The sequence below is a fragment of the Chenopodium album genome, chromosome 23, assembly GCF_948465745.1.
Source record: "Chenopodium album chromosome 23, dcCheAlbu1.1, whole genome shotgun sequence".
NCBI lineage: Eukaryota > Viridiplantae > Streptophyta > Magnoliopsida > Caryophyllales > Amaranthaceae > Chenopodium > Chenopodium album.
Window position 1 is genome coordinate 21,241,616 of NC_137856.1, and position 20,012 is coordinate 21,261,627.

General features: G+C 39.0%; 1 non-coding gene across 1 annotated transcript; it reads right to left on the reverse strand.

The window, feature by feature from the left end:
• Window positions 1-19,307: 19,307 nt before the first annotated feature.
• Window positions 19,308-19,414, reverse strand: LOC145609845 (small nucleolar RNA R71). The gene has a single exon (XR_014106124.1). It is a non-coding gene; the product is annotated as a small nucleolar RNA R71 (small nucleolar RNA).
• Between the last annotated feature and the right edge of the window lie 598 nt (window positions 19,415-20,012).

The window sequence follows — 20,012 nt, forward strand, 5'->3', positions numbered from 1 at the left end:
ACTTGTAAACCCAAAAGAAAATCCAAAAGGACCATCAACTCCATATGGTCTTGAACCAAATAGGGTTCGGGGATGAGGGTACGAATCCAATCTACAAAAGAAAGGACCCGCCCTATAAAATAGGCCTCAACTTTGTTCTACTCATATTTATGTGCGCTTTTCGAATAACATACAAACATTATATTGAACCTAACCTGTTTATCTATGTTGGTTGAATATTAATGCACAAATAAGACTATTATTGGCGATCACTTGAGTTAAAATCACATTAGCCTAAACCAAATTATTAATTATCTTATTAAGCGTGATTTCAAGTACAAATTCCCTTTAAGCATGCATAAAAGGTGTGATCAAGCAATAACAATAAAATATCAAGCAACATAATAATAAGCATAATGATAATCATAACCATAATATAATAATAATCATAATAAGGTATAATAAAGCTTAATAATAACAGCAAGATCCTAGGCATGATAATAACAAGATTAATAACAAATCCTAGCATGTCACTAAGCATCAAAGATCAAAGCTTTAGACCTAACATGGCACTAACATGATATTAGAAATAAATAAAGGAATCCTAAACATGATACTAGAAAGCATAAAATAACATCCTAACATGATACTAGGAATTAAGCAATAATAAACATGCTTTCTACATTGAAAGAGAGTAATAAGATTACATACTTTGAAGCCTCGTACCTCTTTCTAATAACAAAATACAGAAGTTAGTAAACTTCAATGAAAATAATAAATCAAAGAACTAAATTAAATAATTGAAAGAAAGAGAGTTAAAAAGTTTAGACCGGATTTGGGACCAAACGCTCAGAAAATATTAAACCTTGCACGTCTAGGGCGAAGACAACTTCGAACTCGGCTAAGTGTTTCAAGATCTTCTGAATGCGGAATATTGTATTTGTAAAAAGGTTGGTTTAGAAAAGAGAGAGAAAGAAAGCATATATTGCTCAAGAAGGAATAGAGAGAATTGATGAGAGTTGATGAATAAAAACGGAAATTCGGGACCCTATTTATAAGGAAATAGTCCGGAAAATCATAGAATTTAATAAGGAATAAAACTACACGCTGTCGCCAGGAATTTACTCTGTCGCGAGGCGACAACCTTGTCGTTTGGCGACAACCTGGTTTAAGCGCGTTTTTCCCACGCGGAATCCGATCTTTAATCAACTTGATCTACGGAATCCGTACAGAAGATAAAAAACGTATTTTAAAGATAATAACAATAATAATAATAAAATAACGATGTTTTATTCCAAATAAAAGTCCATTTTAAAATAAATAATTATTAAATCTAATAATATTAGAATTAAAAAGAACCTTCTAGAAACTTCTAGAAAATTATAATTAATCCTAATAATTTTAGGAATAATAATTAACATTGGGCCCTCCTCTAGATCATTGGGCCGTATGTAAATAATTAACCGGGCCCAGTTTAGTATTTTGGCCATAACTTCCTCAATATTCATCGGAATTGGGCTTATAATATATCGTTGGAAAGATCTCTTCGAGCCCCATCCAACTACACTATTATTGGACCTTAAATACGGACCAAACTAAACTCGTTTGGCTATTTTTAAATAAACAGAGTTATTTTCAAAAACAGAGAGAAGAGAATTTTTAATAAAACTAAACCGCAACACTTGACTTTCAAATACTTTCACCTCACTCGATTATGGTTCGACGTGAAAGGCATTCATCACTGGTGGGGAGACACAAATGGGTGTCTATAGAAGCCCCCACTTTGACTGAGTTTGGAGAAACTTAGGTTTCGAAAACAAAAGTCAAAGTATTGATAGGGACGGAGAATGATTCAAAACGTTCTACAATTCCAAATCATTCTTATAACGCCGATACCTGCAAAACAATATTAGTTAAGCAGATAAAAGAGTTAAGAAACACGTATCTTGCACCGTCGAGCACACGTCTCTGAAAGTAACCATTTTGTTGCTTTTGTTTTTTGTGACAATCTCCACAGTATCTCGTGAACGCCATCATTGAAGGTAACCATATGTCGTTATCTTCAATACTCTTGGTGACAATCCTCCGCAGTATTTCGGGAACATCGTCGAAAATAACTATATGTCTTCATCTTCAGGGTTGTGGCCGTACGTCGCCACGGCAGTGCGTCGCCGCTACAGACAATCTCCTCTTTACCTTGAGGGACCGTCGAAGTTGACCTTACTTCGCCATCTTCAAAACTTGTGACATCGCCACGGCTGTATTTCGCCACTAAACAACTCCTCTCTATGTTGGGATACCGCCAAAGAATCATTCTGTGTATTTAATATATCGTTATTTTTTGTTCCTATGCTTCGGTGATTTTACTTTAATGAACCATTATATCGGTGCCTTGCTATGAGCCAATACTTAGGCGCTTTAAGCTAAGTGAGATGATCTTCCATCAAATCGATCACTTAATGCAACTGCAATCAAGCTGACTAAATCATGTCAATTTTGCTTAAAGGGTCTAACTAGTGTACCAAGGAACCCAAACTGCTAAAATAGGTCCACAAAGTCATAATGTGGGGCCTAGAATCTTGTCGCCGCTCCAGCGCTAGCCAGAGACAATTGTCACCAGCAATCGCGTCTGTCGCCTCGCGACAATCCTAACGTTTGGCGATAGAATCGGGGTTTTAAAACCCATCTTCTTCTTCTTCTTCTTTCTCATGTCGCTGCTCTGCTTGTGCGTTTTCACAAAAAACTTCAAATCACTCGTTCTCACTCATTTCTCAACCAAATTCGCTCAAACTTGTTGCAAATCGAAGCTTAATTCATCTATTTTCCCGACCTATGTAAGTTTTGCTCAAACTCTACTCGGTTATTGATGAATTGTACGTTCTTGCTCGCAAATTTTCAAAAAATTCGAAAATATTCTTGCTTAATTTGCTTTGTTTGTTGAATTTTATGCCTTGAATTTGTTTAATTATGCTTGTATATTGCCTTGGGAGTATTTTGAGACTTGTTTGACTCAATTTGGTGAAGAAATGGGCAATTCACCATTGTTGGACCTCTTGAGGTCGTGAAGAACAACACGACTCGTTCTTCACATTTTTACTGCTTTTGCTTGTATAATTCGTCACAATATTCATCATATTTTTGCAAGAAATTGTTTGTTTGCTTAAAAAATGCTTTCATGCTTAGTTGAATTTTTGCTCTGTTTTAGTACTATGTACTCTGTTTTGCGAACATAGTATCATGCGGCCTAGGCGAACCTTAGATACTGTAGAGCCTTAAAATTAATTACTTTTATATACTTTAGCATGGCTAGATGACGTGGTTCTGGCTCTCGATTGAGAGACTCGCGCCGAGAGGACGAGCCTACCAGCGAGGGCGAGGACGTGCCTTCTACCTCTAGGTTGGGTCTCATGCCAGATTGGGACGAGCGCACCCTGTTCCATGCACCAGTTCACCACCTGTCGGAGCGAGTCCGACGTGGTCTTGCGAGTGGGAGGACCCGTAGTCATGGCTCGGGTAACTCCACTATCGGTTCTCTTTACGACAACTTCATCAGTCGTGATGAGGGTCTGCGTCATCTTTGGGAGTCATGTGGGTTGACTCGTCTTCTTCTAGCCGCCCGGGCCATGTTTTCATACAATGGGGGTAACCTCGGCGTCCGATCTTTGGTGGAGTTCTTTTGGGACACCACCAACACTTTCCACTTTCCTTGGGGTGAGATGACGGTCACTCCAGCTGACTTCAGCCTCATCACGGGGTTAGAGTTCCAGTCTACTCCTCTGCTGTTCGACACCGACATCACTGTCTACTCGCCGGAGGTTCAGGAGTTATTGGGGTCGATTGCGGTTCGGGCCCAGGCTGAGACTCAGTCGGGACAGATGAAATCCCGATGCATTCGTCGCTGCACATTGGCTGGAGCTTTTGAGGATGATGCCACCACCCGAGAGTAGCGGGTGCGCATCTTTGTGCTGATCTTGTTGTCAGGGACGTTTTCCTCTGATCGGGGTAGTAGAGTACTTCTTTACTACTTGTCCGCCGTTCGCGACCTTCACCTGGTCGGGACATATGATTGGGCCAGCATGGCCTATGCGGACTTTCTACTGGGCCTGCGGCGTTCTAGCCGTCACAGGGCCTTGTCTAGAGAGGTGTCCCTTTCCAGCTTTTGGAGGGTCGTAGAGGTAGGTCTCTTTTGTTTTTTAGATTTAACTCTAGGTTAGAAGCATAATCTTTACTGACTTTTGCCTTTTCATATAGATTTGGTTCTACGAGTATTTCCCCTCACTTGCGCCTGCGAGGCCTTCTCCTCGCGTGCTCCCTGTTGCTGCTAGTTGGGGAGGCCGCAAAGGTCCATCGAAGGTGCTACTTCTTCGAGAGATGATCCTCTCGGTAGGTTTCTATAACTACCACTTTTTTATTTTATCGCCTTTTGGTATTGGTTCCTTACATAGTGATTTTGCAGGAGCCCAGCCCGGTCTATCGACCCTGGGCTGCTTATCCTATTTCTGCGCTGGCGGCGCAGTATACTACTGAGCGTCGTTATTTTCTGGGGACGCACGACGCGGTGGTCTACCTAGGGGAGAGGGTAGCCATTCAGCACTCCTTAGACGTTTTTGTAGTTCCTGCTCCTCCACCTCGGCATATGTTTCATGATGCCTTGCAGCGGGATCGAGCCAGTAGATCTTCTCGGGGTACTCCTTGGAGATCCTACGTTTTCCTCGAGCAGAGTTACGAGGAGGACCTGCTACCGTTGCTAGAGCCGGCTCCTGTCCTTTCAGAGGAGGCAGCGGTATGCTTTTATTTATTTGATTTTTCTTTCTTTAGGTAGCCCCCAAGTATTTTCCTAACCTTTCATTCTTGCCAGGCCGGTCCTAGAGAGTTCATTCCCCCGAGGATGTCCATACGTTACCAGGGCATGTATGGGCCGATCGAGGAGCTCATTCGACTAGCTCTAGAGGGGGAGCAGTTTGTGGAGCGTTCTATTCCTCGTCACCAGACTCGGGTAAGTAACTTCACATATCTTGTCTTTATATTTGCTTATAGTTGTTACTGACTTAGTTACTTTGGCAGTTTTCTCGCGAGGTGGTGACAGCTATGGCTAGGTGCATAGACGCCTTTCGCAGCCAGCTCGTGAGGTTGCGGAACCGTGCTACATGTGGTAGCAACGACGCTGAGGAGGTATTATTCCTTACATTTAGCATCTTTATCTTGCCTTTAACTTGCATTTGCTAACTTTGATTTACTTTTGCAGGGACAGCCTATTCCTTCTCCACGCACTCGGTCGAGACCCGAGCCTTGGAGAGAGAATACTAGGTCTGACTCGAGGCGTCGTCGGACTACTTCAGGTGGTCGGGGTGGTCGTTCTGAGGCCGCCGCTGTAAAGGACTCAGCATCATCTCCTGAGGATGTTCCGACTGGGCCAACCAGCTGAGGTGGGAAGGGTGGTGGGACATACGAGTTTGGCTCGTCGTCGCAGCAGCCTTTGCAGCCCCAGCCTCTTTCCGTTGGGTACCAGGGTGAGGTTAGGTGGCCTAGCCCTAAGTTGCAGTTTGCGCCGCCTGGTGGTTCGGGGGATGGTGATGGACATACTCCACGGAGTAGGACTTTCTTTGACACTTTTGGTTTCCCTCACGATTTGCGACCTCCTGCACCGTAGTTGTACCTGTATTTTTATTTTTCTTGACTTTGCAGGACTTTGTCTATTTTTATTTACATGACTCATGTATTAGACACTTTGTATATATGCACTTATTATGTATTAAATATATCTCTTATTTTAATTTTATTGTGCGTGTGAGTGTGTGAGAAATTGTAATTTTTGCGCAAAATTTCCGTCATTTTTAATATTAGTGGAGGGTACCGACTCTTTCCCCCAAAAAAAGAAAAAATGAAAAAATGAAGGAACAAAAGTATAATTACTAAGAATAAGCCTAAAATTAATTAAGCTTAATAAAATAATAATAATAATAATAATAATAATAATAATAAGGGTAAAAAAGTGTATGGATAAAAGAGGAAAATAATAAGGATAAGTCAAGTCAAAATTGAATTCGAGCAAGTAAAACACGGTTTTCAACGCGTAACAGCTGTCGCTGCTAAAAAAATACTGGCGCCACGTAATTAAACCTGTCTCCACGCGACAGAGTCTGTCGCCATAATAATATTAATACCCACTGTTTTAGTTTTTCCATGATGAAATATGCCCTTTACCGGAAGAATTTGGAGCCATTATTGGCTTTTATTCCACGGATCTTGCGGTAATGCCTAGAGTAAGTGAATATTATTATAAAGATTTCGAGCGTTTCTTTGATCTAAGGGGTATGGACTTAAAAAATATAGTGCATGGCAATGTAGTTGATTTGAAAGAATTGGCACGTTATTATTTTGACAAACCTAATTCTGGATTTCATGTCTATAAAAGAAGAGCTTTCCTCTTTTGCATGTTTAGCCATCTTCTTTTAATTAGTGGTAAAGATAATGAAGGCCAAGCAATAATCATATCTGTTATAGAACAAGTTGAATCCGGGAGGAACCCAATGCCACTAATTGTTGGAGAGACCATGTTGTGGCTAGATGCATTGAGAAAGAATCCAAAAGAACCTTTTCGAGGTTCTCCAATTTTATTAAAGGTATAAAATAATACTATTCTTAATTACAAGGAATTAAAAATATTTTTACACTGCAATGCTAATCAAATGTATGTTTACAGATATGGCTCATGGAGAGGCTAAAATTTATTAATCCTCCTGATGATATGGAAAAATACACTCCCAATTGCGTGGTTCGGCGAAAGAAACGATTTTTGAGGATAGGTCGCCGTGAGTGGAGCAAGGTGTTTGCTGCTGGTGATTTTACTTTGAACTGGGTCATCCCTTGGTGGAAGATTGAGAAGATGGTTGGTTGTAATAGCCAAGCATACTGCCGTCTCCCGAGCTTATCAAAGTTGACTTTTTATTTCCCTTGTAGAGTTAAGAGACAATGTGGTCTTGCACAAACCATCCCTACAGGAGATCTCCGCCGTGCTTATGAATTTCCTGTGTCGCAAGAAGTTGAGCGTTTTGACAAATATTGGAGTGGTAGGCCCTTATGGGAGGTGATTACCCACAGGGTTCCACCTTGTTTGTCAAACAGTGTAAAGCAATGGCTTGATGGAAAACTTCAGAAATCCCAAGTCAAGGTTGAGAAGACCGATGTGAAGAATCGTCTGGGTGACAAAAAAGTCCCTGCTAAAGAACGCCTAGGGGAAAGAAGTGAATTCAAAACTCCTATTATGCCAAGAAAGAAAAGTTCTAAGAAAGACAAAGGAAAAAGGAAAGTTGATTCTACAGAAAAGAAGGCTTGGGTGGAGAAGAAACACGGGGTCTTAGCGGAGGGGGAAACTATCTATACTAAAATAGAGTGAAGATCTTCTAAGGGATGTCTCCTAGCAAAGGTTATGGATGAAGAGGAAGAGAATGCGGACAAAAATGGAAAAGGATTAAGAAGGAGAAAAAAGATTAGAGCATTGTTTTTCCTTTGATTTATTAGACAATGTTAATTTGTTTTCGTTAATTTTTAAGCTTTTATTTCATCAATAATGTAACTTCTTTATTAATTAATAAAATTTCAGCTTTTATTTAAATTAACTTTACATTTAAAGCAATGAAAACAATTACAACATTTATGTTTCAGAGAATTTATTCGAGTACGGAAGTCGAACAAATTTCCAAAATATACAAAATTTGTCCAGACACTTGCAGAAACTTGGCGCTGTTACCCAAATGGTTGTCGCTGACAAATTGCCTCTGTCGCCTGGCGACAGAGTCCTTTTTCTGGCGCCAGTCTTGCAATTTTGCAGACATGTATTTTTTAACTCTAGGATGCAAAATTTTGAAAAATTAAAGTGGCCGCACCCTGTCGGGGTTGCCTACGTATCCTTTGTTTAAGGAATCAGGCCAAACGTAGCTCTCTTGAGTGTTTTACTCAAGTAATTATGGGTAGTATTTCTTAAGTTGGTCAAGATTTGTCATGTTTGAAAATTCGTTGCCATCCATGTCAGTTAACTTAGCCGCGCCTCCTGACAGGATTGTTTTGACGATGTATGGTGCGGACCAATTAGGCCTAAATTTGCCTCTTGGGTCCAAAACATTTTTTCTTAATGCTTTTAATACCAAGTCCCCAACCTTGATATTTCTAGTCTTGACCTTCTTATTGAAATGTCTAGCCATGCGAGTTTGATAGCATTGGGTATGATGTAGAGCCTCTAGTCGTTTTTCATCGAGTAGAATTAACTCTTCATACCGTGCTCTAGTCCATTCGACTTCATCAAGTTTACTTTCTAACGCAATGCGTAGAGAAGGTATTTCTAACTCTACAGGTTGTACGGCATCCATTCCATATACTAGGTTGAATGGCGTATTTCCTGTTGATGTTCGGATTGACGTGCGATATCCCCATAGTGCAAAGTGAAGTTTGTCAGGCCGATCCTTATAATTTTCAGTCATTTTTTCGATAATCGTCTTTAAATTTTTATTAGCGACCTCAACTGCTCCATTTTCTTGAGGTCTATAAGGGGAAGAATGATGATGTTGAATACTATACTTTTGTAGCAATTCTTCACATTCGGCTTGAAAGTGAGTTCCATTGTCACTTATCATTTCATGTGGGACTCCGTATCGACAAATTATGTTTCTTTCGATAAAGAGTGCTACATGTTTGGCGGTGAGTTTAGCATATGATTGTGCTTCTACCCACTTTGTGAAGTAATCTATTGCAACTAGGATGTATTCATGACCTCCTGTTCCGGGAGGTGTAATTTTTCCAATTATGTGTATTCCCCATGTAGAGAAAGGCCATGGTGAAGTGTATGTGTAGAGGAGAGATGGTGGAATATGTTGCAAATTCGCATAAATTTGGCATTTAGGGCATCTTTTTACATATTGATGACAATCCCTATTCATGGTGGTCCAATAATACCCTTCTCGCATTATCTTTTGGACTAGCATTTTGCCATTAACATGTGTTCCACATATCCCTTCGTGGACTACTCTCATAGTTCTTTGAGCGTCTTTTTTGCCTACACATAATAAAGCTCGACCTTTAGGTACCCTTTTATGTAATTCATCTCCTATGAATACAAACTGGGAAGCTAAAAGCCTTAGTGCTCTTTTTGCTCTTTTGTCAGCATGAGGAGGATATTCTCCTTTGGTGACATAATTTAGTATGTCTGTAAACCATGGTTCTTTTTCATGTTCTTCCTCTTGAATCACTTCATCGTCTTCTATAGTTTGAATGTATGCTGGTTTGTGCCTTTTTTCTATGGTCAAAGGCATTTGCTCAATTTCCTTAGGAATCCTAACCATTGAGGCTAGTCTTGCCAAGGCATCGGCAAATTGGTTTTCTTGTCTAGGTAGATAAGTGTATTTCACCTTTTCCAACTAATCAGTGAGGGTTTCCAAATATGTTTGGTAGGGAGCTAAACTTTCACTCCTAACCTTCCATCTCTTCGAGATTTGATTAATAATCAAGGAAGAATCTCCAAATATCCGGAGTTTCTTTACTCCTAGGGCTAAAGCGGTTTCGAGGCCCACCATGCATGCTTCATATTTGGCTGCGTTGTTGATAACGTCGAAATCTAACTTAATGGATATAGGAACATGTTCCTCTTTAGGTGATACTAGTAAGACTCCTACGCCGCATCCCTTTTGGTTTGAGGCTCCATCAAAATATAAAGTCCATGTATCATCCTCTGTCATCATTAAACTTTCATCTGGAAATTCGTTTTCTTCCAAGGATGTCGAATCTTCTATTGGGAAATCTGCCAGAAAATCCGATACCACTGATCCTTTGATCGCCTTTTGAGGCATGAATCAAATTGGGCCAAGTTTACTATCCACCTTGAGATACGCCCGTTAAGTGTAGATCTTTCGAATAGATATTTGAGAGGATCCATTCGTGATACTACGTAAACGGTATGTACAAGCATGTAATGTCTTAATTTAGTCGTGGCCCATACCAATGCGAGGCACAACTTCTCCAGTGGTGTATAGCGTGTCTCGTACTCGAGCATTTTCTTACTTAGGTAGTAAATAGCATTTTCTTTATTTTCTACCTCTTGTACAAGCATGGCTCCCATTGTTTCTTTTCAAAGGCTTTTTTACACTCGTCGTCCCATGTAATTGGTACATTTTTCTTAAGCTTCTTGAATATTGGTTCACATATTGTGGTTAACTTGGATATGAATCTACTTATGTATTGCAACCGGCCAATGAATCCCCGAATTTGTTTTTCGGTTTTGGGCGGTGGCATGGACATGATTGCCTTGATTTTGGTAGGGTCTATCTCTATTCGTCTAGAGCTTATGACGTATCCCAAGAGCTTTCCTGAGGTTACTCCGAAAGCACATTTGGAAGGGTTTAACCTCATGTTATATTTTCTTAGCCTTTCAAAGAACTTTTTTAAGGCTATTGGGTGTCCTGGGCGGTCTTTGGATTTTACGATCATATCATCTACATAAACCTCCACTTCTTTATGCATCATGTCATGGAGTAAGGCAGTCGCTGCTCGTTGGTAAGTGGCACCCGCATTTTTTAACCCGAATGGCATTACCGTGTAGCAGTTAGTGCCCCAAGGTGTTATGAATGTTGTCTTTTCCATGTCTTCCTCAGCCATAAGAATTTGGTTGTATCCCGCGTACCCATCCATAAATGAGAGAAGCGCATGATTTGTTGTATTATCTACCAAAATATCGATGTGTGGTAAAGGGAAGTCGTCCTTTGGACTTGCCTTATTTAGATCTCGATAGTCGACACACATTCGAACTCTACCATCTTTTTTCGGAACTAGGACAACATTGGCGACCCATTCAGGGTATTTAGATACCCTAATAAAACCTAAATTTATTTGCTTTTGTACTTCTTCTTTTATTTTAAGAGCTACGTCGGGTTTCATTCGACGTAACTTTTGTTTTACAGGTTTCATTCCTGGAATTAATGGTATTGTGTGTTGAGCTATCTCTCTATTAATGCCTGGCGTATCTTGGTATGACCAAGAGAATACATCAACAAATTCTTTGAGTAGATTAATTAAATCGGTTCTTTCATCTTTACTTAGTGTTAGTCCGATTTTAACTTCTCTTTTAATGGTTGGATCTTTTGAGATGTCAACTGTTTCTGTATCCTCAATTATTGGTGTTTTATTTTCAAGTGTTTCCATTGCTTTAATTATTTCTTTGTCATTTTCATCATTAGTTAAGCAATGCTCGTCATCTTTAGATAAAGAAAAGCAAGAGGAATAAGGGGAAGAAGACATATTATTGAATTCTGAAATCATTACATCGAATAGAGAAATGTCCGTTGGGACTTGGTTGCTAACTATCCTAGGAGTAGAAGTAGAAAGTGGGGGTGCTACAACTAAGGATTTGGAAGACTCGATAGGGGAAGACTCTGACTCGGACTCTGACTCAGACGATTCTTCGAACATTGGCCCTTGTCCTATAGTTACTGAAATCTTCCTTCCATTTGTAGTGGTCATCTTCACTGTTTTGCGCCATCCTCGCTCTTGATCTTCTATTGGAGTGATGAATTTCGAGGGATCAAAGTTTTCACTTTGAAGGACCGTTTGAATGAGCGAAGAGTTGTCTTCCGCGTATCTTGGCTCACTCTTTTCTCTTCCAAAGAGGAGTCCCATGACATTAAAGTCAAAGCTAGGGGGCGCTTTCTCCTTATAAATTGGAGCTGGGATCCCGTCTAGGAAGTAACAATCCAAAAAGATCTCGAACCCTGGTTGTCTTATGCCATTTACAACGAAAGGTTCAGGAAATTCATGACAAGGATAATCCTCTCCTTCTCTTATAAATTGTCCATTTAGAGTGAGAGGATATTGATCCATGGGTATTTCCCTCTTTTGTGTACGAGCATTCTTTCGTGCTCTAGATTTTTCCTGGGCCCGCTTAAGAACTTCGTGAGTTGGTTCAAAACCAAGTCCGAAAGTATCCAACTTAGGGAGGCCAGGTAATCCCATATGCTTGGTTATTCCTTTCTTCTTTCCTAGAGTCATTCCAGGAAAGTGTCCTTGTTTTCTTAGAATAGCGTTAGTTACCATGTTTGAGTGGAGGTCATAATGAAGAGGGGTCCTTTCATCTTCCTCTATTAAGGAGACCTCTTCGCTAAAGCCCCACAAATTTTCATCGTTTTCATCGTGCTCTACATTGATTAGTGGATTTTCCACCATTTTGATCCTCATAGATGAAGCATCGATGGTGATTGGAATTCCTCCAACTATGGCTTTCACTTGTTGGTGAAGAGATGAAGGGACGGCCTTTAGATCATGAAGCCAAGGGCGTCCCAATAGTAAGTTGAAAGATGCTTTAATGTCTACTACTTGGAACGTAGTGGCATGTTCAATTGCACCCGCCGTTATGTTCATGGTGATTGTTCCTAATGCTTGACGGCGTGAGTTATCATAAGCCCTTATCCCTTGAGTTAATGGGGATAAATCCTCATCTCTTATTCCTAACATTCTCGCGGTTCTAAGTGGGCAAACATTGATTGCCGAACCATTATCCACAAGAGTCATAGGAACGTTCATCCTCTTACATATTACTGTGAGGTTTAGAGCTTTGTTGTGTTTGTCACCTTCCGGTGGTAAATCCTTATCCGAAAAAGTAACCAAGTTGATTGGACTTGGAATATTACTCGTGAGGAAGTTAGCTAGTCCCTCAGGAGTGGTGTCTGAATCTATGCCTACTTTGGCCAAAGCATCTATGACTGCAACTCTATGCTCTCGGGATGTGGCTAAAAGTTTCCACACGTTCATTTAAACCTTAGTCTTTTTTAGTTGTTTGACAACATCGTTGTCTTCTATTATTGTTATGGGAATTTGCTGGATAGTGGGCATAGGTTATGTTAAAATGGGAGGTTGCATTCTCTCAGACCTGGTGAGGACATCTATGGGTGAATCTTCCTTGTCCCAAATGTCACTTACTGGGTATATTGTTGATAGAGGAGTCTCTTCGATATCTTTGAGGTAGACATCCTCATCATCACTGTCCCACACTCCATTGATTGTAGCATCTTGTGGGAGTTGAACCAGTTTCTTATCATCAATCAATCGTTGGACCAAATCTTTGAACTTAAAGCAATTCTCTATTGTATGTCCCCCTGATTGATGGTATGAACAATAATATTTGTCCATCCTTTTTAGTGATTCAAATGGTCTCGGTTCGAAAGGTTGAATTTTACCATTCTCGGAGAGCATTTTGAACATATTAGCATATGACGTCCCAATTGGAGTATAACGATTGTTATTTTTCTTGGGAGTGTCAATTACTTCGAGAGAAAAGGGTTTCTTCTCCTTGGGTGGAGGTCTACTCTTGAGTAACTCATTTTTCTCTCTTAAAGCCTCATAGGTTTGGAACAACAACTTGTACATTTCTGACAATACTAGTGTTAACACATAGACGTCTTGCTTAGTTGCAGGTTCTTGGTCATGAGACTCAACAACATCTTCGAAGATTTCTTCCTCAATAGTCTCAATAGGTTCTATGAGACTAGATGGGTCCACTTGATTTTCTTCGTCAGAAATAGCCAAGGAATCTGACAGTGGTGCGGTGTTGATGCTTGGCTTCTTGCTTGCAGGGGGCAATGGAAGCTTGTTACTATCAATCAAATCTTGAATGGCTTCCTTTAGCCTCCAACAATTTTCCGTAGGATGGCCCCTGCCTTGGTGATATTTACAATGTGCATTTGGGTTCCAACTAGCCGTTCTCCTTTCGACAGGTGGGTCCCCAAATGGTCCAATGGGAGTTATAAGACCCTTTGCGTGTAAACGGTCAAATGCGGTGTCATAACTCATACCAATAGGAGTGTAGTTCTTCCTAAATGGTTTCTTTTGTCCTTGATTGTTGTTCATTGCTAGGACTTCATTTAAATTAAAGGTGCTAACATTGTTTGATTGGGTGGATTTAGATGAAGAAGGATTGACGTTCTTCTTACCCTTCCAGCCACTATTTGAATTATTATTAGCAGCTTTTTGTTTGGCTAGGTCATCTTCAATATTAATACCAATATCATAGACGGCCTTAAAGGTATGCAGATTGCTTTGGTACCTAAGATGCTTAGAATATTTTTCTTGGAGGTTCTTAATGAACATCCTAACATATTCTTTTTCACTAGGTACTTCAACCATTTTTGCAGTGGTTTCCCTCCATTTATTAAAGAAGGAAGTGAAACCTTCATTTTCTTTTTGCTTTAGAATTTCAAGCTCTCTATGATCAGTTTCAATTTGAATATTGCTATCTTTCAATGAAAGCACTTACAATAGACTCCCAACTAGAGGTCTTTTCTTTATCAAGTTAAAAGTACCACTGTTGACATACAGCTTCTAAAGAAAGACAAAGAAAATACAGAGTGAAATGCTTTCTTATCTATCCCCTTAATATTCATTATAGTTTCAAATGCTCTTAAATGAAAGTAAGGGTTATCCATAGCCTTACATTTAGGGATGTCATTGGGATTGAACTTCTGCGGGAGAAGGTCCTTATCCACCAAGACCCCTTGTGAGCTAATCCCTTGGAATCTAAAGTCGTTGGACAGCTTGCCCAAGCTTTCCTGGATTAGGTCCATTTGTTTCTATCTAGCAGGGTCACTTATTTGTAGAGTTAAGTTTTGCAATGTCTCAGCCAAGTTGGCTACCTGTCCCTTGACTTCATTAAGCTCTTCTTGACTAGCCATTGTCTTCTTAGCTTTCCTTTTCCTACTAACCGGTTTGTTAAAAAGTAAGATTTGCACGAAGGTGTTGTCCTTGATCAAACGCCCTTCCTTTCTTGTCCATGCGCTGTAAGTTAAACCATATTTGTTTTAATACTCGACTCTAATTGACTTGACTTTATGGTTAAAAATTAAAAAGAAAAGGCAAAAATAGGGTATATATTTTAAGGGAAGATTTAATGAAGTTTTAAATTGGAGGATTAATATCCGACTTACCCCCCTAAAAAAAATGACGGAAAACACGCATGCAAGACTCTCTAGACATGGTCATAATGTGACAAACATGTTATGTGTGTGCTTTATGAATGTGTGTGAGTGACATGCTTTGACTCTTAGTGTATGACCATTGGACTTTAAGTGCCTAAACTCAATTAAATACTTAAACGTGGTTTGAACCATTGATAAATTGACAAACTGATTAGTAGACTGTTAATTAGACTCGTCGTGATGACTCGAGCAAGAAAACTGGACTGTCGCTAAAACGACAGGATTGTCGCCACTGTTTAAAGCCTGTCGCCAGACAACAGAACTGTCGCCAGGCGATAGAAACTAAACAGCGGCGCCACAGCCCAAATTTCTGTGCCATTGCTGGAACATCAATCTGGACTGTTTCCAGTAATTTTACTCTAAGTGGACATGCCTAAAGTCGTACTAAGTCAAGTCGATTAATTTATTAGCCTTTAATTAATTCGAGATTAATTAATTTTTAGACAAAGTCCTTTTAGTCATTAGTCAATTTATTTAGTCTTAATCACAAGTCAAACAAACGGTTGACACATATATAGTATGCACAAACAAGGATGCACAAGTAGTTCACATAGTCACAATATGATGCAATGAGTTTGCAACTTAACCATGGCTCTAGTTCTCTAAAGTTCAAGGATATGGGTTAAGTCAAGAAGGTCCATGGTTATGAATCCGTATGCATTGCACACAAGCCTACCATGAGGGTTGGTGCGAATGGACGGGACCCCACGAGTTCGTGATGAAATCGAACTCGACTCCATGGTTTGGTGGATTCACAAACTTTGCACGTACCCGTTGTTGCACATATAGTGGATATTCAATTGGGCAGGTGAAGCAGAAACCCCCAGAGGGTTATGTCCATATGTAGAACACATATAGGTTCAGAAAAGTGAGAAAAGGACTCAATCAATAAGTAAAATCGAGCCAACAATGCTAGAAATGGTCAAAGCAAGAAGGCAGACCCCTGGCTCGGTATTGGAAGAACTTGGCGCCAGACTACAGGGACTGTCGCCGCAAAAGAACCTCTGTCGCCAAGTGACAGAACTGTCGCCAGGCGACAGAAGCTCTTTACAGGCAACAAGCCCTGTTTTCTAGACGCTAGTTCTTACATGCCTTGGCAAGTTTTTGTTTTCTTAGAATTTTCCAGATTTCGCATCGTTTTTTCGATTCTAGTCATGAAAGATATTTCTCAAATTTCCTACGTGTAAAAATCCTATGTTTTGACTCATTGGTCTATCCAATGAGAACCTTTTAATGCATATGACAATAATGTTAATCAAATCACGCACATGAAATACTTAGAATTTTTCGAGTCTCATCCGCTCATTCTAAATAATTGCCAAAATAAATTTCAGGAATATAAATAGAAATCCTCCCCAGTGGAGTCGCCAAAAACTGTAGGGAATATTTCAAGCATTATGATCCCAAACTTGAACCCCACTGTGATCATACACTAAAGTATGGTGGCGTTCCAAAGGGAAGGAAAAAAGAGCAAAAGAATCGCCAACAAGTTTTAGGAACTTGTAAACCCAAAAGACAATCCAAAAGGACCCTCAACTCCATAAGGTCTTGAACCAAATAGGGTTCGGGGATGAGGGTACGAATCCAATCTACAAAAGAAGGGACCCGCCCTATAAAATAGGCCTCTACTTTGTTCTACTCGTATTTATGTGCGCTTTTCGAATAACATACAAACATTATATTGAACCTAACCTGTTAATTTGTGTTGGTTGAATATTAATGCACAAATAAGACTATTATTGGCGATCACTTGAGTTAAAATCACATTAGCCTAAACCAAATTATTAATTATCTTATGAAGCGTGATTTCAAGTACAAATTCCCTTTAAACATGCATAAAAGGTGTGATCAAGCAATAACAATAAATAAATAATATCAAGCAACATAAATAATGATAATAATAATAATCATAACAATCATGATGAGGTATAATAAAGCTTAATAATAATAGCAAGATCCTAGGCATGATATTTACAAGACTAATAACTAATCCTAGCATGTCACTAAGCAATAAAGATCAAAGATTTAACCCTAACATGGTACTAACATGATATTAGAAAGAGTAAAAGCACCCTAAACATGATACTAGAAAGCAATAAAATAACATCCTAACATGATACTAGGAATTAAACAATATTAAGCATGCTTTCTACATTGTGAAAGAAATAGAGAGTAAGCTAATCTACTTACTTTGAAGCCTCGTACCTCTTTCTAATAACAAAATACAGAAGTTAGTAAACTTCAATGAAAATAATAAATCAAAGAATTAAATTAAATTATTGAAAGAAAGAGTTAAAAAGTTTAGACTGGATTTGGGACCAAACCCTCAGAAAAAGTATCAACCTTTCACGTCTAGGGCGAAGGCTACTTCGAACATGGCTAAGTGTTTCAAGATCTTGTGAATGCGGTAGTGTTTGTAAAAAGCTAGTTTAGAAAGAGAGAGAGAAAGCAAGCATATATTGCTCAAGAAAGAATAGAGAGAATTGATGATGAGAGTTGATGGTTGATCAAAATTGATTGTTGATTAGAGTTGATGAATAAAAACGGAGATTCGGGACCCTATTTATAAGGAAATAGTCCGGAAAATCATAGAATTTGATAAGGAATAAAACTACATGTTGTTGCCAGGAATTTACTCTGTCGCGAGGCGACAGCCTTGTCGTTTGGCGACAACCTGGTTTAAGCGCGTTTTTCCCACGCGGAATCCGATCTTTAATCAACTTGATCTACGGAATCCGTACAGAAGATAAAAAACGTATTTTAAAGATAATAACAATAATAATAATAATAATAAAATAACGATGTTTTATTCCAAATAAAAGTCCATTTTAAAATAAATAATTATTAAATCTAATAATATTAGAATTAAAAAGAACCTTCTAGAAAATTATAATTAATCCTAATAATTTTAGGAATAATAATTAACATTGGGCCCTCCTCTAGATCATTGGGCCGTATGTAAATAATTAACCGGGCCCAGTTTAGTATTTTGGCCATAACTTCCTCAATATTCATCGGAATTGGGCTTATAATATATCGTTGGAAAGATCTCTTCGAACCCTATCCAACTACACTATTATTGGACCTTAATTACAGACCAAACTAAACTGGTTTGGCCATTTTTAAATAAACAGAGTTATTTTCAAAAACAGAGAGAAGAGAATTTTTAATAAAACTAAATCGCAACACTAGACTTTCAAATACTTTCACCTCACTCGATTATGGTTCGACGTGAAAGACATTCATCACTGGGTTTGGTTTTGGGGAAACACAAATGGGTGTCTACATCGGTAGATTAATTATGTTATTGTAATGCGTACCGAAAACCCTTTATGATCTGATTAATTGATGCATTGAAGATTGATTATTATTTTTTACCCTGGTATATTATTTATTGGTGAACCTATGCCCTAGTTCTTTTATTCATTGATTTCTCTCTACTCTTAATCTTCGTTGTTTAGTTCCCTTTATAACAATATTTTGTTACTTAATAATTTAGACTACTATTAATTAATTAGGAATAAATTGACTTGTTTCCCAGTAGTTCGACCCTTCTTCCCTATCTGCATAGTTAGTGGACTTAGGAATTATTTTTGATATGGTGATAGGACTTTAGCCTGACAAAATTTGGCGCCGTTGTAGGGGATACGGTTTTTTTTTTAATTTCTGATTGTTTTTGTACTCTAGATTATTCCCTTTCGTCCTAGAGAACATCAGTTCTTTGGGACAGTTCTCATATTTTTCATCTATTTCTTTGTTTATGCCTTGGTGTTCCAGATCAGGTTACGTTCCTTTCGATCCTGAAATCGAGCGCTCCTTCCATAGATAAAAGAATTTATGCAGGCAAATACTGGCAGGTTCTGGGGTGATATTCCTAAAGACCCTCCATCTGATTCCAGTTATTCAAAAGTTTCATCAGAGTCAGAATTAGAGATGACATGAAATTCACCTAAACAACTCAGCATTTATTCGTAGCCGTCCTTGACGGATTTTCCCCACCTTTCTTCTATTCCAGATCTCGAGGGAGTACAATTCAAGATTAAACCCCAGTTCATTACGATGATAGAAAGAAAGCAATTCAGTGGAGCTAAGGGTGAAGACCGAAATCTTCACATTGCCGATTACTGTCAATGTTGCAATATTATAAGGAAAACTGGGGTCACCCAAGACCAAATAAGGGAGATTCTTTTTCCTTTCTCTTTATGTGGAAAGGCTAAATTATGGTTTAATGGTTTGAATAGAACTGCACTTGGTATTACTAACTGGGAGACTCTTGTGTTGAATTTTTATAATAAATATTACCCTGTAGAGAGGACAGCCTTACTGAGAAGTGCAATTCATAATTTTTCCCTAGAGCCAGATGAAACGTTATATGAGGCTTGGGAAAGATTTAAGGATCTGCAGAGAGAGTGCCCCTACCACAATTTAGCACAGTGGCAGTTAATCATACAAGCTTTCTACAATGGGATTGGAAATTAATCTAGAATAGTTCTAGATTAAGCAGCTAGTGGGAGGTTCATGAATCTTAATTTTGATGATGCAGGACAGGATATCAAAGATATGACAATCCACAATTACTAATATGGGAATCCTTGAGGTTTTGCAAACAAAGGAAAACACCATGTTGATTCAGTATCCTTTTTGCAAGCTCAATTAACCTCTATTTGTCAGAAATTAGATAATCTCAGTACTACTAATTCTGCTAATGTAGCTAATGTTTCTACTAATAATAATAATGCTAACGATGCTTTTTGTGAAAATGGTGGAATTGTAGGTCATTAGGAACAAGATTGCAGGAGTTCCATGGAGCAAGTTAATGTCTTTCAATACATTAGACAGAATAACCCATACTCCAACACCTACAATCCTTGGTTCCGGAACCAACAATATCTTTCCTACAGGAGCACCAATGTGCAAAACCCTCCACCTCCACAACAACCACAAAAACAAGCACCACCACCACCACAACAGAATTATTACCATCCCAACTCTGGCCAGAAAACACAACCACAAACTCCTCCTCCA